At 34.4% G+C, this 27,793-nt stretch overlaps 1 protein-coding gene across 1 annotated transcript in view; it reads left to right on the top strand.

Moving 5' to 3' along the window:
• The window catches only part of TAF1A (TATA-box binding protein associated factor, RNA polymerase I subunit A), a 650,793-nt gene that overhangs the window by 328,824 nt on the left and 294,176 nt on the right, over positions 1-27,793 (top strand). The gene's annotated exons all lie outside the window — the stretch shown is intronic.

The following is a 27,793-nucleotide window of genomic DNA, read 5'->3' as shown; positions in this document are numbered from 1 at the left end:
TTTTTTCTTTGGCCTTAGCTAGTGTGGTTCCCCTCTCTCGGGTCTCATCTGAAATATTCTCTCATCTCACCCTTAGGAGATCCAGCACCCCAATCTCCACCGTATAGTTTCTCTCTTTCCAGTGATTGTAAGAGGGTGCAGGCTCACTTCCCTTGTTCGTGACTTTGGCCGGCAGTTCATGACCTTTGCTATATCCTTGCTTACCCAAACATAAATAATATAGCAATAACCCACACCTGGATGAGGGTAATGCTGGATTTTACCCACGGTTGGTGTGGTTTGGTCACGAGGGCGAAGCCCGAGTGGCCAGACAAAGACCACAGTGGGTAAATCTAGCATTACCCACACCCAGGCATGGGTTATTGCTATTATACAATGACAGTATTTAAGAAAAAAAACTTACTTTTCTTAAATAATGGCATTGTGTAATGCCTCCTTGCTGCCCTTCCGCAGCTGTCTGGTATTCTGCGGCAGTTCTTATGTACTGTGCATGCGTATGCTTACACAGTACATCAGAGCTGTGGGTGGAAGCAACAGAAAAAGCAAGATCTCTGTTGCTTTTCACAAACTGTCTCGCTATGTTAAAGGAGTTTAACATAGTGAGACAGCTTTAAAAAAAGCAGTGGAGAATCTCAGTTTTTTTAAAGCTGTCTCACTATGTTAAACCCATTTAACATAGTGAGACAACTTTTAAAAAAAGCAACGGAGAAAGGAAGATCTCAGTTACTTTTTTTAGAACTGTCTCGCTATGTTATACTCCTTTAACATAGTGAGACAGTGTCTAAACAGCAATGGAGATCTTGCGTTCTCCGTTGCTGTAAAAAAAAAAAAAAAGACTTGTACTAATGGAAAAAGTCCGGGCGACCGGACCTTTTTCCATTAGTATAAGTCTGAGTTACAACGTGCATGCTGACCAGTCAATTTTGGAATATTAATGGGGGGGGGGTCGTTGTATAATAATGAATAAATTAGCCATATGGGCTTCCATTTTGAACATTGAGCCTCTCTCAGCTACTAAATGTATATAATATTATATATATATATATATATATATATATATATATATATATATACACACACACATACAGAGAAGACAATCAAATATTAACCGTTCAATTACCGGTCTTCTTTCCACATCATTCCTATAAAGTTGAAAACATGCTACACCTGTTTGATGTTCATAGACAGTTGCGTTTCTACCTGCATTAAAAAAAATCTGATCAAATACTTATATATTTTCATCCAGTCGCTTAGGTCAAGTAGTGTTCAAAGTCACACTAGCTAAATGGATTATACATTGTTTGTTTGTTTGTGTCTTTCGGCTTTTCCCAGTTAGGGGTCGCCAAAGCGGAACTCCGGTCCGCTAATGATTGGTAGTGGATTTTTACATACCGGGTTACCAGCCCCGACGCACAACCTTCAACGAAGGCACGCCCCATTCACGTATGCCTCCACACAGAAGACGCTCTAGCTGAGAATCGAACGGGACAACGTCTTGCTATGAGGCGACAACGCTACCGCAGCAATACCACCGCAGTTATTATACGTTGTATTTCATACATTGTATTTCTATTATTTAGTCATTAAATGATTTACAATTGCCCTGTCCTCCAAAATCCTACTCTAGCAGGTCCAGGGCCATTTCATCTGTCTTCTCTTTGAGAATTTCTTTTCCATAGTGAAAAATAGAAATTAATGTATTTGTTAATCAATATTTATTATCCTTACGAAATTGCCAGTTATGTTTACTTTTTCATGGGAACAACAGTGCAAATCTTCCACGTTGTTCATGTCATTGAGTTGAGCAATCCCATATATTATCCTGGCCAGGTAGATTATTAATCATATTTTGCTGATTTATTCTCTAAGTGGTTTAAAATTGCTCTGTCACCCCAGAGCCATTCTACCACATTTATGACTACCTCATCAGCTTTTTACCACAGTTTCTTTTGCTGATATCTCTAATAGTCACTTGGTTTTACAGTCACAACCTTGTGACACATTGTAATCTGGGCATTGTTTCCAGAATCAGACCTTCTTTTGGTTCGCCTGTGCTTTGGCATATCCTTCCTTGAGAGCTTCCCAAGAATTACGTAGCTGGGGAGGGTTCCTATCACGTCATCCAAATTTTACAGGTTTGAACCACATATGGTCGAGACCATATGTTTGAATTTGTAAAGGTTCAAATGTGTGAATGGAAATCTTTATAGGTGGAGGTTTCCATTCACTTCAATATGGTGCGATTTTGGAGTTGGTATATTTAATTAGTGGGGGCTGTGGGGGGTGCAGGGCTTGCCCTCTGCTTACAACAGTTTATTTTGTTGTCCGTTGTGTTTTTTTTTTTTTTTTTTTAAGGTAGTCGAAGTTATGTAACTTCAAACATAATGGTTCGACCATTAGATGTTTGAAGTTACTTAACTTCGATTATGTGATATAGACCCAGCTGAGGACGCTAACCCATCAGTGAGGAAGATTTAAAAGGACTACAGCAGATTTAGGAGTTATGTACTTGCCATAAGCTGGTATCTGTGTTATCCGTGTTCATTCTTCCTCACCTTCCCTCCCAGCCACCCTCCCCCCTCGGCCTTATCTTCTAGAAGGATATTAGATGCTACATGAATTCCAAATTTGATTGGCAGTTGTTCCATATCTCTCCTGTCTCTGTAATTCTATAGACATAGGCAGCAAACCCGATCTGAGGAGTTAGAGGTAGTGTAGTGCATTATGGGAAGAAAAGCTCAAATTTAGTATCTAAAGTCTGGAAATTGCATCTTTGTTGGACCTGAAGATCAGATCCATAACCTGTCCAGATCCATAACCTGTCAATGAGGAAGAATGAAAATGGACAACACAAATACCAAGTTATGATAAGTGTACAATTCCTAATTTAGAAAAATGGACCCAGGCTCCTTTTGAGCCTTCAGCTTCCTTACAGCATTGTTCTTGGAAGACTGCTTTTGTTAGCCCTTACTTCTGCCAGATGGGTGTCTGAGCTTCAAACCCTTAATGGCTTGTCCTCCTGTTTTAGTTTTCCATAAGGACAGAGTATCTTTTCGTACTAATCCTTCTTTTATGCCCAGAGTGGTGAATGTGTTGTCTCTTAATCAGTCTATTTGTTTGACCACTTTTTTTTTCCTTCACAATTTGCTAGTGAGCAGGTGCCACATACTTTTGATGTGTGTAGACAACTCAGATTTTATTTGGATAAGACTAAGACATTTCATAAATCTGATCCTTTCATCCTAGATCATTAGGTTCGGCATTTTCCAAGCAAACTATTTCTTCTGGATTTGTAAAACCATTTCTTTTTGTTATGCCCCCGATCGCAAGAGCCTTTCTTCTGTTAAGGCTCATTGTACTAGGGCTGTGGCTTCTTGTGCTTTTTTCAAGGGTTTGGATACGGACTCTTTTCTTGAGGCAGCTACCTGGACTTCTGTGCATACATTTGCCAAGTACTAGAAGTTGGATATGATTTCCAAAGCTAGAGCTGGTTTTGCCCCAGCTATTCTTCATGGCTTCCTAGAGAGCTTTGCTGATCAGTCCTTCTCCCACTGTTCTTCCTGAGCTTTGGGATTCTTCCTATTGTAAGGAATATGGCAACAGTGAAATGGAGGGGCATAGTGCAGTTGTGTAAGATCTTACCATAAAGATAGATGTCCTTCTCTTCACTATTACAATATTCACTCCTTCCCTTCTTCCCCTTGTTCATTTCTCTTCCATATGTACTGGTTTCCTCTTTCTTCCTTGGACTGGTATTCCTACTGGGGCTCTCATTTCCGAAGATGGTATGTCTGGATGTCACCTTTATGCCCTGTGCTATTCACAGGGAGCATACGTGTGATGTGTGGCATATCTTGAAACAACCTAAAAGCTTTGTTGTCCTGGCTGAATGTCAAGCTGCCCTTGGCAGGAGATCCCTATTGTAAAGAATACTGCAACAGTGAAGAGAGGAACATCTACCATTATCTACCATTATGGTAAAATCTTACACAACTGTACTATTTTTGGATTTGAGTATCTGGTATGATTTGTTATTAGCTTTTTACATTGCTGTCCATGTTTTAGGTTTCTAACATAGTTAAAGAAGGCTGTGTGATTATCCTTCACCTGGATGGCAGTTTTTACCTCCTACCAGGCTTTGGTTGATTTGGTCAAAGTCTGGAGTTCCCTATTAAGTTTAGTAAGAGTGTTTTTAGTATCTTGGGAGTTTTTTTTTCCTTGTATAGGTTGTTTATATTTGAGTTCCACTTGGTTTCTTAAATTTGGCAGTAATTTACTTTGGAGGGGGACAGATGCATCTCTGTAGCTGTCTATATGTGCATAGAATTTGGTAATAAATGATTCTACATAAGTACTGGAATTATCATGCTTGAAGGTCATTTTGAATTTAATCATCACTCAAATTTAGTAGATTACCCTTTGCATAATCTCTGAATACAGAGGTGTTGGATAATGCTTCTGGATTCATTCTTATAGTTAATGTGGGTGATTTTGCTAACTGATTTGAGCAGGGAGAAAGTGATAATTGGTGGGAAGCAAAGCTGGCCCATATTACTAAGGACGAAGTCCAGGCTTTTATTATTCCTTGTTGGTGTGTAGATTGGCTGGTCCAGAGAGTTTGTGTTGATGAAGTCTAGAAACTCATGGGCATAAATGTTTGTGGTTGTATGTGTTTCCCATTTAATAGAAGGATAGTTGAAGTCTTATGCATGGGGACTCCATACTATTTGGGTAGGAGATATTGGCTGAGGAGGGTAGAGAGGGGTGTCTTATAGTTAGCTATGATATGGTTATGTGTTTTATTAATAAGAACAAACAACACCCCAAAGTGGTAAAAAAAGACAGCAGCAGCACACAAAAAAACACTTTGAAATGACAAGGAGAGTGACCAGGATCAATGTTCTAGCGTATCGAAACCCTTTGTTATCCGCTTTCATCTTAAAAACAGACTTCTTCAGAAACAACCATGAAAATCACAAACCACATTTATATAAATCAAACTTTCCTATCAAAATACTAGCCAACATCACATGACCTATTAACCATTTAAAAACCTGACACAAAAACACTAAAGTTAGTTGTCAAAAGTAAAAATAGAAAAATAAAGAATATTTGTAAAATACAGCAATCTAATACACAAAGGGTTATGTGGGTTATTTTACAACTTTCCGTCTTCTGTTTTTAATAAAACATTTACCAGGGAACTTATCACCCCCTAACTTTATTTTCCATATTGTCTTTATCTGTTCAATTATATTTTTATAGTTACCTCCACGCAAGTCTTCAGAAAAACTGTCTTTAGGCTTTTCCCGGTTAGGGGTCGCCACAGCGGAACTCCGGTCCGCTAATGATTGGCAGTAGATTTTTACGTGCTGGCTTGCCGGACCTAACGCACAACCTTCAACGAAGGAACGCCCATTCACGCATGTCGACACACAAAAGACGCTCTAACTGAGAAACGTGCAATGTCTAACTGTGAAGCGACAACGCTACCGCAGAACCACAGTCTTCAGAAACAAGTTCCAAAATCGAAAAAAAGTTTACACTAGGAGTGCTTGTAAAGAGCATTGGCTACATCTTTGCTCTTCATAGCATGCTTATGTTCTTTGATTCTTTCTTTTAAACTTCTACTTGTCATTCCTACATAAAAGGCACTACATCCAGAACAAACAGAAATATAAACCAAGCCCTTAGTATTGTAATTAAAAGCTCCAGGTACTGGTGTGGTGTACTCTACATTTTTCAATTCTATGTATGGTCCTTCTAAAATGTATCTGCAACATTTACAATTAAGATACTTTCACGTTCCTTTAGTTGAGCTAAAACATGAATTAGAATGTCCTAATGTAGTTGTGTCCCTTGGTAATAATGTTTTGATGTTGTATTTTTTTGTAAACAAACTGGGAACCATCCCCTACCACTCTAAACAAATCTAAGTTACCGTGTTTTATGTTCTAGTTGTCATTATTTATTTATTTATTTTATTTGTTTACCAGGAAATTCCAACTGGAGACAAGTCCTTTTCCAGTCGAGGCCCAGGGAGAAAAGCTCCACAGAACAATAAATGAGCAGCACATTACATGAACAATTGAATATACATACAATAGAAAATAATACATACAATAGAAAATAATACATATGTCAGCAAACATTAGCTATACATACAGTGTGAAACATAGTAATGAAAAGATGTACCAGTATCTAGTTAGAGGCTAGGAATAAAGGTAGGATGTATATACAGATAGTACTAAGCTCAAACGGATACTGTTCTAAACTCATATACCTAAGTCATATATACAAATATTGCACTAAACTCAAGCAGATATAAATTAGAAGCTCCACACGAAGGTGGGACAAGCTAGAAGGGCTAATGGGATGGAAGGGGAGGATAGAGGAGTAAGAGAGGAGACTGAGTGAATAGTATACATGGTAGTGAGAGGAAGCTAAGTGTAAATCAGTTGGATATATATATATTTGGGGTTGAGATGAAGTGAGGTAGTTAAGCATGTTATAAAGTAACTTTATATAGTAAATTATATTTTTAATGTCTTTACTATCCGTTGTCATGTCCAAATTACATACCAAGTTTTTATGATCTAAATGTTTATTATTGGAATAAGAAACACTTGTAACTAGTTGATCTTTAAAGGGCACTTTCAAAATAGGTAGATAAGCTTATAGGTCTTTTATCAGTTATGTCTTTTGCTGTATTAGCCAACATGTCCTTACCATAACCCCTTTCCAGAAACAAATAAGTTATGAACTTAACTTCTTCAGTAAAAATCATTTCACTTGTCATTCTTTTTTTTTTCAAAACAGGTTTATTGTTTTAACATATAAGAGAAATATCATAACAATTTTATACAAGTAATTAAAAATAGGTATTATTATAATATTCAACAAAACAACTAAAGTATTTACAAAGACATCCACTACAATCAGATCAATTAATTAAACTAAAATACCGTGCTATTGAAATTAGAATTTTTTTAACAAATTTTGTAAATTATCCCATACAATATAATATGATGTTTTTCTAGTTGTTCTCATTCTAATTGTGCTTATTTCCATATGGCACATTATATTCATAACATTTTTAAATTCATTGAACGAAGGAGGTGTATCTGAAATCCAATTTCTAGTTATTTTCCTGGCCACTGCTAGGATAGACCATAACAAGGGAAGCTTAATCTTTTTAACACATTGAGATACAGGTGTGTTGAATAATATAAGAGACTTAGAAATAATGAAATTATCTGTAGAGAGTCTGCAAAAATTCATTAATTGACTTTCAGTATTCTTTCAACTTCATACAGTCATAAAACATATGAGCCCAGTCAGCATTAATTTCTACATTACATCTCTTACATAGATTATCTTTATTATTTATTTTATTCATCATCAAAGGTGTATAAAAAGATCTATGTAAAAATTTCCATGTATAAAGTCTCCAGACAATGGAAGATGTAGTTCTATAAGCAGATTCCAATATATATTGTTTATCTTGTTGAGTTGGTGGGTCCCCATTAATAGAGGTGAAATAATTCCAGTATGAATCTACACTGTAAAAAGTTTCTTGTCTGATAATTTTATGTATATATGAAAGTTTACCTTTATCAGAAACTTTATGCTGTAAATTTAATATCAAGTAATCAATCAGTTTTGGAATAGATTCTTTAACTGTTATAGACATTAGATCTATTCTATCAATGAGATGTTGTCTAAAGATCTGAACCTCTAACCAGCAAGTTTCTCTTAGATCAAATTCTTGTTTTAAGAAATCTAGATTTTTAACTTTATTGTCAGATATCAGCTGATACCAGTACTTTAGATCATTATCTATAGCTAAATGAGCTCCTTCAGAAGTAGATGACATAAGCATACCCTGAGTATACATTATAGGGAATACAATAAAATTCCATTCCTATACTTAGGGTGCATGAATATAAAGTTACGATAACTAATAATAATATTTAATGGGTAACAAACCATATGTTTAGGTGTAATAGGTGAAGTACAAAATTCCTTTAGCAACCACAACATGGAGTTATTTACAATCATATTTTTATGTGTTAAGGAGATTTTCATGAAGTGCATACTAATTAGCTCCCAATAATCTTTCCATTTTGCGATATATGACTGATCTATTAATAAAGTAATAACTTTTATAATAGAAGAGATAATATATAAATTAAAGTCTGGAAAAGAAATACCCCTTGAGACCAGCTATTAGTATGTTTCTTTAATGCAATCCTAGGTCTATTAGGTGCCCATAAGAAATTTAACATTAGCGTATTCAGTTTCTTGATAATTATTTTTCTAGGTGAAAGTATTATTGATTGTATTAAGTATAAAATCTTGGGGAATATTATCATTTTAATAATTGTAAGTCTCTCCTCCATAGTAAAAAACATATTATTCCAGGTATTAAAAAGATTTTGTATATTAAGAAAACAGGTATTATAGTTATTATATATAATAGATTTAATATCTTTAGATAGTATTATACCTAAATAAGTTATCTGACCTGAACTGGGTACATATTTAGTAAAATCACTAATGAGAATATTTTTCGTATATATAGGTAGTATTTTAGTTTTTCTTCATTGAATATTAAACCAGAAATACTTTTAAAATTCATCATTTTATCAAATAAAGACTGCATAGAAGAATTAGATCCTGCTGATGTAATTAGAACATCATCTGCAAAAAGTTGAAGTTTTGATGTTGTATTTTCGTCTATTTCAAAACCCTCTATGTCAGTACTTTTTCTAATCAAATTAGCCCAAGGCTCCATTACTAAAGTGAATAATAGTGGAGAAAGTGGACATCCTTGCTTTGTACCTTTAAGAATGGGTATTTTGTGTGAAACATATGTTCCTACCTTAATATAAGCCAGCGTTCCTTTGTATAAATGCTCAGTTAAATTTACAAATGCATCAGAGAAGTTTGTGCATTTCAGTAAGGTAAACAGATAGTCCCAACTTACTGAATCAAATGCTGAACCTATATCAAGACTAATAAGTGTTAAATCTTTCTTTTTCCTATTTGCAAAATCAATTAATGTTAAAGTTCTTCTTATATTATCAAAAGTATTTCTATTTACAATGAAGCCCGTCTGATCTATATCTATAATGCCGGGATGATTGTCTTCAATCTATCAGCAAAAATACTCATAAACATTTTATAATCAACATTAAGTAATGAGATGGGTCGATATGAAGAACATCTAGTTGGATCTTTATTAGGTTTTAAAATTGGTGAAATAAATGTATATTGCCAAGATGGGGGGGTTATTAACTCAGTTTGGGCCAAAATAAAAACCTTATGTATTAATGAATATGTAGTTTTAGAAAGGATTTTATATATCTCTGGTATAATACCATCATTACCCGGTGCTTTGTTTGATTTAAGCTTATTTATTTGTGTAGTAACTTCTGTATATGAACTACTCTTGTCCAGTAGTTTAATCTGTTGTTTATTAAGCTTTTTATTCATGTTTGTGGTTATAAACTCCTTTATTTTATCTTTAGGTTCCATGTTAATGTTGTTATGGTTAATCTTGTGAAAGTGATTTCTAAATTCATCCAGTGTTTCTGGTATACTAGAAACATTCTTCTTTTTCCTTAGAGAAAAGATTTCTTTGATATGGTTTTGTTTATTCAATCTTTTTGTTTTATTTTTAAGTCTATGTAAGTATTTGGGGCTTATTGAATAAGACAAAACTTATATTTCTCTAAAGTTATTTTAACTTTATGAGTTAAAATTTCTTTGTATTTCTCATTTAGTTTGTTTATTTCTTCAATAACTTTCTTGTCCATAATATTTTCTTTATTATTATGTTTATAAGAGTCTAATTTACTTTGAATATCTAACAATTCCTTATCCCAAGATTTCCTTTTATTATTATACCATCTGATACTTTGTCCATATAGATATGATTTTAAGGCATCCCAAACATAGACAATGGAGACTTCAGGAGTATTATTTATGTCTAGAAAATGTTGTACTTCTGAAAGTATATATTCTTTATAGTCTTTTAGCTGAGTTAATTATGCTGGTATCCTTTTGATCTGAACATTGAGTATTTTTTGTCATGATTTCAAAAACAATTGAGTTATGATCAGATATAGGACATGAAATGATTTTGGAATTAATTAAATCTGTTACCATCTGGTTAGAAATAAAGACCCTATCTATTTTTGAATAAGTTTTGTATCTGTTAGAAAAAAAGGTGTATGGTAATGATTTTGAATCTATCTGATTATTAATATCATTCAAATGATAAGAATTAGCAAAATCATTTAAATGTTTTGCATTAGATGTAATTCTTCTTTTCCTTATAGTGGTAGTATCACTTTCATGTAGTATACAATTAAAATCACCAGCTAAAATAATATCCCCTATAGAGAATTATATGATCTTATCAATATGATGTTTCACTGTATTAATACCAATTCCAGGTATCCAATATACATTAATTAAAGTGTAAGTCTTCCCATTAATTTGTATTGTAACCATACTAAACATTCCTTTGTCATCCTGATAAGACTTAATGGTTTTAGTAATGGGCATACTTTTATTCCATAAAATAGCCACTCCTCTTTTTTTCTGAGTGTGCTCTGAACTAACCAATACTGTATACTTATTAGTGGCTAGTTTATCAATATCTTTTTCAAGAGATGGGTTTCTTGCAGGAAGACTAGATTGGCCTTGTGTAAATTAATGTATCTTATTAGGCTTGCCCTTTTACACGGATTATTCAATCCATTAATGTTTAAAGAAATTCCTTTAAAGATGTCATTTGGCATTTTTAAAACTCAAGAATCTTATGATCGAAATAACAAATAACAAGATAAATAATGTTACATCTCCTCTTTTAGGTGTACCTTTAAATATAGCTGTATTTATTAAATCTCTTATGGGATTTTGTATAGGATTCAATTTTGTTTGTAGTGACAATGAGTGTACAAAATATATTGTGGATGTCAAAACTATATACATATAACAATGAACAAGTGAAAATAATGTAAGGATTAAACCTTGCATCCAGCCTGAGTTGAAAACTCCAACTTAGAGTAGTATTTACTACTCAAGTTAACCCCCTACCCTAAGCAGCAGTACCTCAGCTACCACCTTATCAATTTAATACTAGTTATATTTAACTGAGGTTAACAGTTTTCAATTAAATTATCTATCAAAACAAAACTACACATTTGGTAAAACAGCATCATATAAACTAAAATAAACTTTTTTTTTTTTTTTAAAACTGTTCATACTACTATATAGATCTATGTAATATATAACACTTGTATTCAAATAGCATTCAAATAATCTTGATGTTGGAAATCAAGAGGAGAGAAAATTAGGTTCTAACATTCATTTAAATCAAAAACTTTGGCTAATATGATTCAGACATTACATATATTAAGATGCATCTATTTTCTGTCATGTGAATACTATTAACCGCTTCCAAAAAAAAATCTTGAATTGTTTGTATGTGAGCATTTACTTAAACTCATTATTGTCAATAAAGTAAAATATTGTATTCATAAAAATTATTATAAATCATATTGCATAGTTATGCAAATTCTCAGAAACACTTGCATTATTAAAAAAAAAGCCATCACACACATACACACACACATACACACACACACACACACACACATATATATATATATATATATATATATATATATATATATATATATATGTTCTCACTGAGTTGTGTCTTTGTTGAGCACTATCCTACTTGCTGTCCCTAGAATAAATCTGTCTGCTTTATAGAAAATAATGCACAGCAAACACATTTTAGTAACCAGATTTTACAATCATGCTAACCTAGTGCTTTAAAATATATCACATGACATTTCTTCCAGAATAGAATTATAAAATTGTTTATGCTTGTCAATCAGATGAATTAAATGAATTATAATAAAGTATATGTTTGGAACAGAAGTTTTAACACAGATTATTATGCTGCTGTTAAGTAGATTTTCAAAAACATTTAAATAAATGTTTCATTTTCTATGCCTTCTAAAATAAGACATTTACTTACTACAAGAAACTACATCATTTAAACTCATTATAACTGACATATTTTATGAATAGAGTATTTTTCCTGAATCTGTGGTGTGTCAGTATGATAACTAGGTCAGAGGTTATACTAACTGCTTTCAGTTTCTCTGTGAGAATTCTGTGTGTTGAAGCTTTTGAAGTAGTTCATGGACACTGTGCATGAAACAGCCCACATCCCAGATTGTCTCCCTTAACATTTTGGCGGGAAACTTATTAAAACTTGTGACAAACATTCATTTTGTCAATAGAGTAAAATATTGTATTCATAGAAATTATTATAAATCATATTGGATAGTTATGCAGATTCTCAGAAACACTTGCATTATTATATATAAAAAAAAAGCCATCACACTCACACACACACACACATACACATACATACATACACACACACACACACACACACACACACACACACACACACACACACACACACACACACACATATATATATCTGATCTCACTGAGTTGTGTCTTTGTTGAGCACTATCCTACTTGCTGTCCCTAGAATAAATCTGTCTGCTTTATACAAAATAATGCACAGCAAACACATTTTAGTAACCAGATTTTACAATCATGCTAACCTACTGCTTTAAAATATATCACATGACATTTCTTCCAGAATAGAGTTATAAGATTATTTATGCTTGTCAATCAGATGAATTAAATGAGTTATAGTAAAGTATATGTTTGGAACACAAATTTTTAACACAGATTATTATGCTGCTGTTAAGTAAATTTTCAAAAACATTTAAATAAATGTTTCATTTTCTATGCCTTCTAAAATAAGACATTTACTTACTACAAGAAACTACATCATTTAGACTCATTATAACTGGCATATTTTATGAATAGAGTATTTTTCCTGAATCTGTGGTGTGTCAGTGTGATAACTATGTCAAAGGTTATACTAACTGCTTTCAGTTTCTCTGTGAGAATTCTGTGAGTTGAAGTTTTTGAAGTAGTTCATGGACACTGTGCATGAGACAGCCCACATCTTAGAGTGTCTCTCTTAACATTTTGGCGGGAAACTTATTAAAAACTAGTGACAAACATTCATTTAGTAGTGTAAATGTATGTAAACATGACAAAACCTTCACAATGTATTCCACAGACCATTACAGCCTCTTACTTCTTTTCAGAAAGAGAAACAAATTGAATCACAGCTTGCCATTAAATCTTCAGATATTTTGACTGGTTATGAAACAAAACATTATAACTGACATATTTTATGAATAGAGTATTTTCCTGAATCTGTGGTGTGTCAGTGTGATAACTATGTCAAAGGTTATACTAACTGCTTTCAGTTTCTCTGTGAGAATTCTGTGAGCTGAAGCTTCTGAAGTAACTCATGAACACTGTGCATGAGACAGCCCACATCTCAGATTGTCTCTCTTAACATTTTGGCGGAAACTTATTAAAAACTAGTGACAAACATTCATTTAGCAGTGTAAATGCATCTAAACATGACAAAACCTTCACAATGTATTCCACAGATCATTACAGCCTCTATGCAAGTGAAATTAAGCCCAAAATTACCAACAAGCAATAAAACTCAACATTCTTCTCCCAACTCAATTTTCATACAAATCCTATTATTCACTGTGCCCACACAATCAAAAGCATTTCTATATATTAATAAAGAAAAGAAAAAGAGTAGAAAATAAAAGGGAGTGAGGCAGAAATAAAAAATGTAAGAGAAAGCTGTAAGAAGTATATACAATGGAATGTTACTTACTGTTTATATTAATAGAGTTAAAAATAAAACATATTATTTACTCTTATTTAGTTCTGATTATTATTAGTTAAAGCATAACAGATTATTTACAAACAAGCATAAGCAGTATAATCAAGAAAGTATAATTAGAAATAGCATTTGAAGAACTTATAAAACTTTTACAAGGAATAAATATGTTATTATTCTATTAATGATATTTTCATTACTGTTCACTCCTGCCCTCCCCACCCTTTACCCACTACATAATCTAAATAGAATGTCATTGTTTAAACAAAGAAAATAATAAAAGGAGAAGGAAAAAAAGGTAAAGATAAAATGTATCAAATTACTAACCTTACTTCTTTTCAGAAAGAGAAACAAATTGAATCACAGCTTGCCATTAAATCTTCAGGTATTTTGACTGGTTATGAAACAAAACATTTCTTTGCACATAGAGAATAACTTTGATTAAATCTTTTCCAAAATATTTGTGGCTTTCTGGAAATGCAGGAACTATATTCAAAAAGATTAATAATGAACTAAAATGATGAGAGAGAAAAAACATATAACAAATCATTTGTTTTTAGTCTCTTCTTCTTCTCTGAAGTCTTCCACGAGCTTCAGTTGCCAATCTCTTTAATGAAGAACTAGCCCATTCCATTTCTTCTATTTTATCCAAAATCCTTTTTCTTTGACAAACAGTAAAGCAGAGTCTAAATCATCGAAAACCTTAGGACCATCAGGAAGGAAGATTTTAAGCTTGGCAGGAAACAGAAGGTATGTTTTAAACTGTGCTTTTTAAGCTCCCTTATTAGTGGCAGAAAAACTTTTCTTTTAGCTATTACCATGGAAGAATAGTCATTGTCAAAGCACAGTTGTCTCATTAATCTTAACAGGAGCTTTAGCCCAAGCAGATTTAAGAACCATCTCTTTATCAAAAGATGATAGAAATCTAACTATAACTGATCTAGGATATTTTTGTTAGAGTTAGTATTAGCTATAGATCTATGTGCTCTTTGATACCAAAAGAGAATGCTTCTGTTAAGTCTAAAGTTTTAGGGAGCCAAGTTGTTAAAAAGAAGTAATATTGTTACCTTCAATATTTTCTGGCAGTCCAAAAATCCTAATGTTATTGCCTAGATCTATTTTCCAGGTCATCCAGCTTTGTTTGTAAATGTGTATTTTGTTTCAGCAGAAACTCAATGTTGGTTTCCTCTTCTTGGATTCTATTTTCCATGTCATTCACAGCTTCTTCTATGCCTGTCATCTGGATCTTCTGTTGTTGCAGGTCTGTATGTAACAGGTCTATTTGTTTTGTAGTTTTTTCTATGAAGGTGTCTATTTTAGTATCCATTTTATCCATTTTATCAGTAAGTTGCTGGATTATAATTATCAGAGACTGAATTTCTTTCTTGATGCTGGAGTCTTGAGAATTTGTCTTACTGGAACTCATTTCAGACTGATAAACTGACAGGAAAATTTCCACAGTGATTTCTGACAGGAATATTGTTAAGATTTCCTTTCTTTTTTAGATATAGTTCAAGAACTATATAAAACAAACGTATTTAGAAAGAAAATTACTTCAAAAATTAATTTTTTAAGTAATTAATTCCTGTCAGTGTAATGAAATTGGTGGAGCTGAAGAAATCTGCTGCTATCCTGTGTTCATCCTTGGCCACGCCCCCTTCACTTGTCATTCTTGAGACCCTTATAAATTGTCCTCTTGGAATATTATTTTTAATAACTTTGGGATGACAACTGGAATAATGTAAATAATTGTTGGAAATAGTAGTTTTCCTGAATACTTTACTCTCAAAAAAATTGGTAGACCTATTCCAATACGATGTTGCATCTAAAAAATGAACTCCTGTCCCCATTTCTCCTATGACAAAAGTTAAAAAAAACTAGAATCCTTATTCATTTGGTTAGCTAACATGGAACATACTTCTGTTGTCCCTTCAATAACTAAAAATCATCTACAAATCTATCGTAATATACAACTTTGTATTGTTTGCCTGATGTGCATAAAAATTGTATGTTCCCACCATCCCAGCACTATATTGGCAAAGATGGGGCTGTGGAAAATCCCATCGCAACCCCTCTAACTTGTTTGTAAATTTTTTGATAAAAATTAGTTGTTATCCAACAACAATTCTGCTAAAGAATAGTAGAAATGAATTTGTTCATTACTGATTCTAGAAAAATAGTTTAAGTAAGAGCTCGTATACTCTATACCTTCAGAATGAGGAATAGATGTAAATAGTGAACTAATATCAATTGTTAACAATATATTCTTATCTCGTGAAAAAACAGACGAGTCCAAAAAAAATCCTAAATTTATCTAAAAAATGCCAAGGGTCTTGTACAAAGGAACTCATTTGCTGTATAAAGGGATTCAAAATAGTTTGTAAAAAATAAAGATCCCCTCTATAACATAATTCAGGGCTGATGCAATAGGCCTAAAAAGGTAGGTCGGTCTGTTTTTTGTGAACTTTGGGAATACCAAATACTCCCAAAACAGGTTCCTGTTCTAGTAAAAAATTGTACAACTCCGAATTTAACAGCTCTTCCATCAAGCTGTCGAATAATAAAACCTTTTAACTACACATCTATCAACAAGCACACATCATTCTTGTTATTCAACATTTCTCCATTCTTAGGATAGAAGTCCTCCACCTTTATCAGCTTTCATGAACCTTAACCTCTTATTGTGAATCAAATCATTCAATAATTTTCTTTGCCCATAGTTCAAATAGTAAAAACATTTTTTTCTTTTTATATTTCAATAAGTCTCTAATTTTATCCCCACAAACCCTTTCATAAACTTTTGAAGTGTTGTTCAATAAAGGATTAACAGATGAAGGCCTCATAAACATACAGTTCGTTAAGTTAATATCAATTTGACTTTCTCGTAAACTGTTGTAACAACGTCATAGTAATGTCTGCCCTGTGAGATGGAATGAAGTTCGTCCCAAACTTCAGCACTGTTAGTTGTTCTTCATTTAAATTATAACTAAATAAATTAAAAATCCTGGTAGAAACACCCATAGGTTGTCCGAGGATGAATCCGTTTTCAGTCTCTCTCTGTTTCTGGTCCGCCAATAAACTTGCATCACTTCTGTTTGTGCCCGAAAAGAAGTCTTCGACTTTGCTCCTAATCTCTCCGTTTCATCAACTGACCTGTGTAAAATATAATGTAATTTCACTAATTCCATACTTCTGTCACTTCCAGTTGTTGAAGTCATTGTTTGAAGGATTTTATTAATTCCAGGAGGAAGAACCTCCTCCTCGGTGATGACATAAGTTTCCCATGTTGTCATTGGGAGCTGATGATTCATCTATAGTAACCTCTGCATTCTTGTCCGTCATTAAGATGGAATTTTTGAATTTATTCATTATAAAAATAGGAACTGATTTGCGAGTGTTCCTGTATGTGGGATTAAAATGTAAATAAGCACTTTTGTTCTCATAAGCCTTTAAATCCCGCTGCAGTTTCTTCATTTTCCTAGTTATAACCGCCTTTTCAAACTGTGTGATGTTCTCATAAATACTGTCATACTCAAACTGCATCTCTGGAAATTCTTTCAGTAAATGACAAACATCTAATTTAAGTATTCTATCCTTAATAACAGTCAACATATTCAAATTTCTATTAACCAACAATTTCAATAATTCTATTCCCGCTTGATTAAAAAACGTAACTAGTTTGAAAAGAAATTGTCGGTATGTAACACCCATTCTGACACTTAAAAGAAAAAGACCTTTTGGCACTATTTTAAAGTCAAGGCACTTCTCAAAGTACTTATTCTCAGTGGAAAGCACCTTAAATTCCTTTAAGTTATTTTCTAAGTCAATAAACAATCCTTTAATATCAACCTTAGGGGACATAAGGTTAGAACTTAAACCAGTCTGTAAAAAAGATCCCCCGTGTGTATTCTATAAAAAGTGAAAGTGAATGTTGTAGAACCATAACAATCTTTAGAAAATGCACCAGAGGGATGGTTCTCTATGACTGTTTGGCCATCATCTTCGGAACTTTCTGTATCATACCAGGACTGAATGCGATTCTTATTAAACCTATTGACATCCTTAAGTTGGTGAATGGATTTTTGCATTTCCTTCACAGTCTCTAACAGTACTTGTAAAACATTATTGTTGCTGGTGTCTGGTGTAGGATGTATAGTAAGATTTAAAAGGTCCTCTGTTCCTTCAGTCGCCATAAGGATGTAAACCACCAAAACTAAGAGCAAACCACATCCTAAAGTGGTAAAAAAAAACAGCAGCACACAAAAAAGCACTTGAAACAACCAGGAGAGCAACAAAGACCCACTGTACTAGTGTATCAAAACCCTTTATTATTGGCTTTCATCTTAAAAACGGACTTCTTCAGAAACAACCATGAAAATCACAAACCACATTTATATGCATCAAACCTTCCTATCAAAATTCTAGTCAACATCACATGATCTATTAACCATTTAAAAACTTGACGCATTAAAAACACTAAAGTTCGTTGCGTCAAAAGTAAAAATATAAAAATAAAAAAAATGTATGTAAAATACAACAATCTAATACACAAAGGGTTATGTGGGTTATTTTACAACTTTCCTTTTTCTGTTTTTTTTTAAAAAAATGATATTAATGGTCCCATGGATATCAGGGAACTTATCAGCCCCTAATTTTATTTGCCATATTGCCATTCAATTTTTATGCCTGTCAGGCAAAAATATGTCGTTTGAATATGATAGATTTGTAGATTTATTTTTAGTTATTGAAGGGACAACAGAAGTATGATCCATGTTAGCTGACTAAATGAATAAGGATTCTAGTTTTTTTTAACTTTTGTCATAGGAGAAAAGGGGACAAGAATAAACTTTTCAGATGTAACATTGTATTGGAACATGTCTTCCACTTGTTTTGAGAGTAAAGTATACAGGAAAAATACTTTTTCCAACAAATATTTACATTATTCCAGTTATCCTAAATTTATGAAAAATAATATTTCAAGAGAGCAATGTATAAGGGCCTCAAGAATGACAAGTGAAATGACGTTTACTAAAGAAGTTGAGTTCATAACTTCTTTGTTTCTGGAAAGGGGTTATGGTAAGGGCATATTGGCTAATATAGCGAAAGACATAATTGATAAAAGACATATCGGTTATCCACCTATTTTGAGAGTGCCCTTTAAAGAGCAACTAGTTACCAGCATTTCTTATTCCAATAATGAAAATTTAGATCATAAGTACTTAATATGTAATTTGGACATGACAATTGATAGTAAAGACATTAAAAATATTATTTATGACAATTGGAACATAATACGTGCTAATTTAGATTTGTTTAGAGTGGTAGGGATGGTCCCTGGTTCATTAAACAACTACATCATCAAAACATTATTACCAAGGGACACAACAACATGAGGACATTCTAATTCACGTTTTAGTTCAACTAAAGATATGTACAAGTGTCTTAATTGTAAATTTTGTAGATACATTTTAGAAGGACCATACTTAGAACTGAAACATTTAATGTACACCATCCCAGTACCTGGAACTTTTAATACTAAGGGTTTAGTTTATATTTCTGTGTGTTCTAGATGTAGTGCCTTTTAAGTAGGAATGACAAGTAAACATTTAAGAGAGACCATCAAAGAACATATGCATGTTATAAAGAGAAAAAGATGCAGCCAATGCTCTTTACAATCACACTGAGTGTAAACTATTTAAGAAATTTTATTTTTCGATTTTGGAACTTGTTTCTGAAGACTTACATGGGGAGAGAGATACAATATCACAAATAAAGTTAGGGGCTGATAAGTTCCCTGATATCAATGGGATTATTAATATCAAATGTTTTCTTAAAAACAGAAGGAAAGTTGTAAAATAACCCACATAACCGTTTGCGTATTAGATTGCTGTATTTTACATATTTTTTTTTATTTTTTATTTTTATTTTTCTATTTTTACTTTTGACACAACTAACTTTAATGTTTTTTATGTGTTAGGTTTTTAAATGGATTATACTTAGGTTGTGATGGCTAGTATTTTGATAGGAAGGTTTGATGTATATAAATGTGGTTTGTGATTTTCATGGTTGTTTCTGAAGTCTGTTTTTTTAAGATGAAAAGTGGATAATAAAGGGTTTTGATACGATAGAAAATTGGTCCTGGTTGCTCTCCTTGTCGTTTCAAGTGTTTTTGGGGTTTTATTAATAGTAAGTTGGATGTGGAGGAATTACAAATCATTCTCTTATCTAGCAAGTCTGGAGGTTATTTTTTTTTCAGTTCTTTTATGAATATGGAAACACTACTACCTTTAGTGCCTTCATCTTGTGTAATGGGCCTGAATGTATGTGGTAGGCATTGAAACCCTGCACTGATGGAGTGCTGTCATTGGTCTTGAACCATTTCTCAGTGATGATATATACATCAGTGTGTTCTGGAGTGAGGAATGCTTATAGGAAGTGGAGCTTTTAAGGCCCCTAGCGTTGAGCAGCAATACTTTTATCTGGATTCTGTTTTATGTTGAAGCTCTAGGAAACTGATGTGGCCTAAAAAGTTATTGTACAGACTGTAAGAAACTCCGAGTGTTAGCACTGGGCTTAGAAAAGGTTCAGTGAAATGCAGGAGTAAATTAAATCATTGATAATTTGTGACAGCTGTGAAACTCCTGCTTTCTTTTAATTCAAAATCATGAAGCTGTACTTGGGGCAAATGAACTGCAACATGAACCAGACGGTGGCAAACCTAGTGGATGGTTTTACAGTCAGCAGGGATCATCATGCTGAGTTTGGACACCAAATCAAAGATATAACGTAAATAATGGGTCAGAGAGGTAACTGAAAGAAGATTCCCTTCATTTTGCAGAAGAGTTCACACAGCAGATCACTGGTTATTCTTCATCCTAAATGTTGGAAACCACAACACAGAGCCATTAAAAATATCTGTAAACTTCTGAGGGAACATCATTGCACAGCCAGGTGGCTGGTAGCTCAGGAGGAATCTGCAGCTTGTTTCAATCCCCATAATATACTCGGATGAATTGGTGCTCTTGCTGTGAACCTAGGTCATACCCCTGAGTGATCAGTACCCCTACATTGATCCTGTCACTTCTAGGGTAATGGATCACATAAAATTCAGGGGACACAGAAGCCATCAAATGTCAAGCAAAATTAGTATTCAGCAAGTTGTACCTGATGAATACCAAGAAAGTATGTCAAAGAACATGTGAAATAATCCTCTGCTTGGCATGTATCAGTCTGTTACTAGTAGACTGCACTTTGAGTGAAGCCAGAGGAAATTAAGCCCTGCCATCTCTCTGGGATGTAAACACAGAACCCTGGGTACTTTGCACAGTACTGCAAAATATAGGGTACTGTAGTAATTTTTACCACTGACACCTGGTTGCCAAAACAGCTAAAATGGGAACCAGACCCCAGTACAGAGGGTCAACCACAGCTGTTTACAAGGGCAGTCTGCACTGTCTCTCTTCAGTAAGTGGTTCATCTGGCAGTCATGGAAAAATATAGATAGGTAGTTTAGAAGGACAAGAAAGATTGAGCCCAAGGGTGATGTACATTAGAGTATTGAATTTTGCTGTGGCTGTATAATGATACTAAAATCAAATTGTACTAAAATATGCTCAACCCCATGGCATAAAGAAAGAAAACACTGCCTTCAACCAGTTGACCTCTGCTTGATCAGCAGCATGAGTAGTGTAGAAACAGGTAAGGGAAGGATAGGAGATGAGCAGCTGATGCTGACTTGTTCATCCTGGCTATGAGGTGGTAGCTTTGGCTCACAGAATTGGCAACACCCATAGGAGGACAGATTATTTGTTAGCAGTCAGGGCATGGTCAGAACACACTGCCTAAATTAAGGGCTAACGTGTGGTGCATGCATGTCTCTGTGTGTGCAGCACTACTGGAACCTGCAGAAAGCTACTGGTAGGAGGGGGATTAGGGCTATAAAGTAAAAACCTCCTCTGTCTCATTCATAGGGAATTAATGTACTGTATGACGGTCACCCAGGGGAAATGCGTAGACCAACTATTTGGTATGAGAAGAACTGGCTGATGGTCAGAAGGAGAGGGGACAAATGTAGTAATAACCCATCAAGCTCAGCTGGTAGAAATATGGGCTGGGGTTCATAGATAGCTTGCCTAATGTGCAAAGCAACACTAGTTGCTTTGAGTACTAGGGAAGGCTGCCCTGATACAAAGTTTCCCCCTCTGCTGAGTAGTGCAGTGAGAGTTTTGCATTGCACATTAATGCGGTATTGGGTTGTGGCATATGGTAATAGTCCATTAGCATCCTGTTGCAGTGCTGTGCAGGGTATGTTACCTAGCATAAAGATTTGTAGGTGTCACTACAAAGCAATTTCTGGCCAAAGGAATGTACAAAATGTGCAAGTGTGTACTATCGATTAGCTGCATACACTCACGCAGTTCAAAATCTGTACAAGATGAACTAGGGATGCTTCACTCTTAGATTGCTGACTCAGGTAAATACTGCAGTGATATGTCAGTTTATGACATGCTGTGAGTGTGTGTGTGCGTGTGGTGGACAACCACTGCATGACATAATTAGCATCTGCTGTGGATGGGGTGATTGTAGACACAGTGTGCAGGCAAAGGATGCATCTCTATACAAACAACAAAATAAAATGTAAACTAACAGGCAGTACTTAAAGCAACAAAATTTGCTTCTTTCCATTAATATGTAGCCCACAATGCTACAGACTTCTTGACTAAAAGTCTTCACGTATGTCAATGAATAGAAAATTTCCAGGTCTTTTATGTAATAATACTATTCACACATCAATTAAAAATAGTTAAACTGTATTGCAGGTAAATGAAATAATTACAGATGCTCACAGTGCTTCCAGTCAAGTTCTTTGTTCAAGCCATAATGTTTGTGTAGTAAAATTAGTTGTCTCTCTAAAAAAGAACAATGGGTTTATTTCTTCTTTCATTTAAAATAATCTATTCCAAACTATAAGCATATAAAAAGGACAGATCTTTGGTATGCATTTATAAAACATTTTCAGCAGCAGGATTCTTAGTCTTATTAGTAATTTTGCTTGTGTATTTTGCAGGTAAACTTTAAAACTTTGTGTCCCCAGTAGGGAATAACTTGCAAAGGCACCAACTAATATAAATAACAGACTTAGACCTGGATTGGTGCTAACTGCAGTCTGTTTGGCAATGTTTATAATATTAACATCAACTGTTGCACCTGAATTGTTAACTTTGTCACCTCTCTTAATTGGTGTATTATTATCAGATATAGTCCGATTTGTGTACAGGATCCTTCTCAATAATGGTCTGATCCAAGGTAGTCATTTGATGTTTAAGTTCCTTTAAAGTATTTCTATAACTGTTGCATAACATTTTCATCACAGCTATCATGTTGTCATTAAATATTTTACCGTTCTCTAAAACAATGAAATCCCTTTACCATTGCCCCCCATTTGACTTAATCCCTCTTAACTAATCCAACACAACAATAATACTGAGATATATATACTCCTTAAAAAACCAGTTGCAAAGACACACATGTTGCCACAAAACACAGACCTAATTCATGGTTATTTTTGTTGTTGTATCTTTCGGCTTTTCCTGGTTAGTGGTCGCCACAGTGGAACTCCGGTCCGCTAATGATTGGCAGTAGATTTTTTTTGCCGAGTTGCCAGCTCTGATGCACAACTTTCAACGAAAATCGCCCATTCATGCATGTCACACAGCAGCACACAGCGAGAATCGAACCGATCAACGAAACCGCGGCTACCACCCACAGCACCACCACCGCAGTATCACACTTAATTCTTGATTATTACCATCCTTAAATCCTTCTCAAATGGCTGCAGTAATAATGGATGTCACATTCTGATTAAAATCCACAAAATTGTCAGGAATAGAGTGGGTGGTAAGCTCAAACACCTACGTACAGGGATCTTCCGCTATAGAATGACCATTGGAACAAACAAACTAAAAAAACAAGGCAAAATGACTAAAAAAAAGAATGAACGAACACTTTTTCGGTATTTTCCCAAAATCATAATACTGTTGGTTACTAATCATTCGTGCTCTAAGGTGCATGCAGTTAAGTTTGGTTGAACAGTATTACTAGTTAGCAATTGATTTATAAGTAAAATACCATGAAAAATCTTATCTTCAAATCTTTTGTCTTAGTAAAAAACACGATATTGATTGATTTATTTAAAGCAGGCAGTTTATCGGCACTCAGCCTGAACTGCCAATGTGTCTTTTTACACTCAAGTAGTGTCTTGATGTCACTACTGAAAATATAAGTATGTAAAAAGGGCAGAGCTTTGCTATGCATTTATAAAACATTTTCAGCAGCAGGATTTTGTCTTATTAGTAATTTTGCTTGTGTATTTTGCAGGTAAACTTTTAAAACTTCAAGTGTTCCCAGTAGGGAATAACTTGCAAAAGCACCAGATAATATAAATAACGGACTTAGCATTGCAAGTGTAACAAGATTCAGATTGTGTTATGTATATGAGCCTTGAATGCATAACTCTGAAGTAGTCTTTCAAAGCAGGTAATGTAAATCACCTTTTTCTTTAAGGGGAAAGTCAACTTATCCCACTTTCCTGTCTTCCCCTCGCAACTAAATTCCTTTAACTCTTTATTATCGTCCATTACTTCTACACTGGTTGATTAAAAAATCTTTGTTAATTTATATCCCTAATAGACTTGAAACTGTCTCAAAATGTTGCATAATGAATAAATGTCTTTTTTTCTCGATTTATCCAGTCCAAAGTAACATAATTAGCAAATAAAGCTAATGTTTTTGATTACCATACTGTTTGTATCCTTGAATTTGTGGTATTTGAGTCTCTTTTCCCAGTCGGATACTTCTGTTTCCTGTGTTCAAACCTTTTCACCTTAAAGATCATTTACATACTGATAAAATCAGTCAGCCTGTCTGTTCTGAAAATGCATCTCCTCCGTAGTTGCTTACCTTGGCTGTCTTTCTGTCATTTGGGTTTGCATTCTTACATTTTTTGTCTTCAAAAAACTCATCCGCCATACATATACCTCTCTGACTGATTATTTGGCATAAAAAGACATTAGTGTCAGCGGTGTCTTTTACGTAGTCAGCAAAAGGGAGAAAGGTGTATGGAGAGTGTTTCCAAATTGGGTGAGTTTTACTTGTATTTTACTTGTATTTTTCTGTTATTTAAACTTACACTTTTCTAGTATCATTGAGGATTCCTGCCTGACACTAATGCTATATATTAGAGTTTCATAGTTTGATTCATTTGTCTATAAAATGCATGCTGTTGTAAAACCTGATCTGAAGTAGGAGTTCAGCTCTCCAGCTAAGATATTCAGTGTTTAAATTAGTCAAATTTAAAAATTTTTTGGTTAATTTGTGTTTAACATGATATTTACTTAGAAAAATTTAAAGATTGCCTGCTCATCTGAGTAATTATTGATGTGCTTTATTTGTCATGGCTGTTATATGATTTCTTCACAATCAAAGGTAGTGTTACCCTCTCAGAAGGGCATGTTTCAGTTGAACTTATGTATTTGGTACCAAAGTAGCTAAAGTCCCTCAGTTTTTCTTTTCTCCTTTTTTTTTTTTTGAACTGGCTTCTGGAAGTTGTAGTAATGTTTAGAATGTGTATACTAAGTTCTTGTTATGCCAGAAATAAATTTTTTCTCTTTCACCACACAAAAAAATAACATTTTTACAGTTATATCATGATGTGGCTAAAATGCCTTGATTTCAAATTATTAAAGCTGTGGAGTGAAATTCAGAGCTGGGTTGCATTGGGGGTTAGAAATGTAGTATTAGATGTGTTATGTAGCACAGTACCCTGTTATTACCTTTGAGTTTCATAGTAAAATCTTAAAGTAAGCATAGAGGTATAACATTGGAAAGACAGACCCACTGACTTTAGTTTATATATTTTTACCTCAGTCTGATATTTTGCAATATATTTTTGTGTCATTTAAGTGCACCAGAAAAAAGTTGTAACTTAACCATGGCTATAGAGTTATGCTTTTAAGCAACTAAAGCTTTGGAATCAAATTCAGAGGTGTTCTGCACTAGAAGCTCTGTGGTTAGAATTGTGGTCTTCGGTGTGTTTTTCTGTCTAAACATCTTGTGATTACTTGAAAGTTTGTATGACAAACTCGCACAGGATGACAGAGACATGTCTTTCAATGACAGATACCAGTGACATTAGTTCATAGACCTTTACTGCCACAGTCTGACATTTTGCATTATACAGTCCGATTTTTTTTTTCCATTATACTTTGGTTTCATTTTGAATACTATGGTTTCTGTCTGTTTATTACAGTGAGTACAGTAATGGTCTAAAATAATTAATTGAGCTGCCAATACATTAGTAGTAACAAATCTTTATTTCTCCAAAAATGTTTTCCAGTTATATTATGCTGTTATTAATTCAGAGGTATGGTGCTGAAATCTCTAAGGTTAGAATTGCAGTCTTCAGAGTGTTTTCTAGCTGAACTCCCTGTTATTATTTGCAAGTTTCACAGTGAGACATCAAGGAGGAGAGCAGAGGCATAGACTTTCTAAAACGGGCACCAGTTGCTTTAGTTCATGTACCTTTTTTTCTACTTTCTGACATTTTGCGTTATACTGTTTTCAAAGTGGTTGCTGGGGTGAAGTGCTCATTATGCTGACTATATTAATGGGCTGAAATATTTAAAGATCTAGTGATAACGCAATAAAGGAGTAAACATCTCCACATTTCACTGCAAAAATGTGTTTATATATATATATGTGTGTGTGTGTGTGTGTGTGTGTGTATATATAATATATACACACCCATATGTGTGTACATATATGTACTTTTTTAGTTGCAGCTTGCTGTGGCCACAGTGCCATATTTTTATGTGGCTAATGCTGGGAGTCAAATTCAGAGATATGTTGAACTGAAAACTCTGGGGATAGACTTCATAGGTTCATAGGCGTGTACTATGCTAATGGCCCTGGGGTCTTTACAAGCCTAGCCCATAAAAGTGCCCTGTTATTGTGCCGCCCGTAATTAGTTCCCAGTGCCTCTATCAAGTAGATCCAAGGAGTGAACCCCGGGGTGAACTTTCTATTTCTCATCCACTCATCAAGTTTCCTCTTGAAGAGAGCTAGTGAGGTGCTCTGCGTGACATGTATGGGAAGTCTATTCCAGAGCATGGGCAGTCTCTGGGTTATGAACTTGCCCCCCCAGTATGTTCTATTGATTGTGGTAATGAGGTTGAGCTCTCTGGAGCGTGTGGTGCAGAGGGATGGGGATTCCTTTAGATGTAGCATTTCTAACAGAGCTGGGTCAGACAAAGCTTTGTAAGTCAAGCAGAGATTGTGTCTTAGTATGTGATATGAGACAGAGAATAGCTGGAGTTTTTTGAGTCTGTCTGTGTAGGACATGTGTTTAAGGCCTAGGCTCCTCTTTGTGAGGTACTTTTGTGGCCTTTCCAGCTGTTGCAGGTGTCTAGTGAGGTACGTGCCAATGATTGGCCTAATTAGGGAAGAGTAGAGAGAGATGATGACCTCTTTCTTCCTGGATGCAAAACCCTTGGTAATGAGATGTGCCACATATAGAAGGACTTTCTGTGTTTCTGACCACACTGGCAATGTGGTGGTCGAAGGAGAGGTTGCTGTCAGCCTGTGTCCCCAGATCTCTTATAACACCTTCAGTGGGCTCCCATCGATGTGGTAATTAGTGGGAACTGAGTTTTTCCCAAAGAGGATGATGCATTTTTTGGCATTAAGATTAAGGTCATGGTTTCGACACCAGTCATTGGTCTCAGTGAGGCCTTTCTGCAGGATGTCTACATAACTTGGGGAGTTAATAATGGCTACCAGCTTGCAGTCGAATGTGAATTTGGTCAGCCAGAGACCCTCCGTGTTGGCCTGGACATCTGAGAAGTAGATGCTAAACAGGAGAGAACCCAGGACTGATCCCTGTGGGATTCCACTCGTGACTGGTTGTCAGTC

This window comes from Protopterus annectens, chromosome 1.part2 (genome assembly GCF_019279795.1).
Source record: "Protopterus annectens isolate FY-2018-M chromosome 1.part2, PAN1.0, whole genome shotgun sequence".
NCBI lineage: Eukaryota > Metazoa > Chordata > Ceratodontiformes > Protopteridae > Protopterus > Protopterus annectens.
This window is presented reverse-complemented; position numbering and strand designations above follow the sequence as displayed.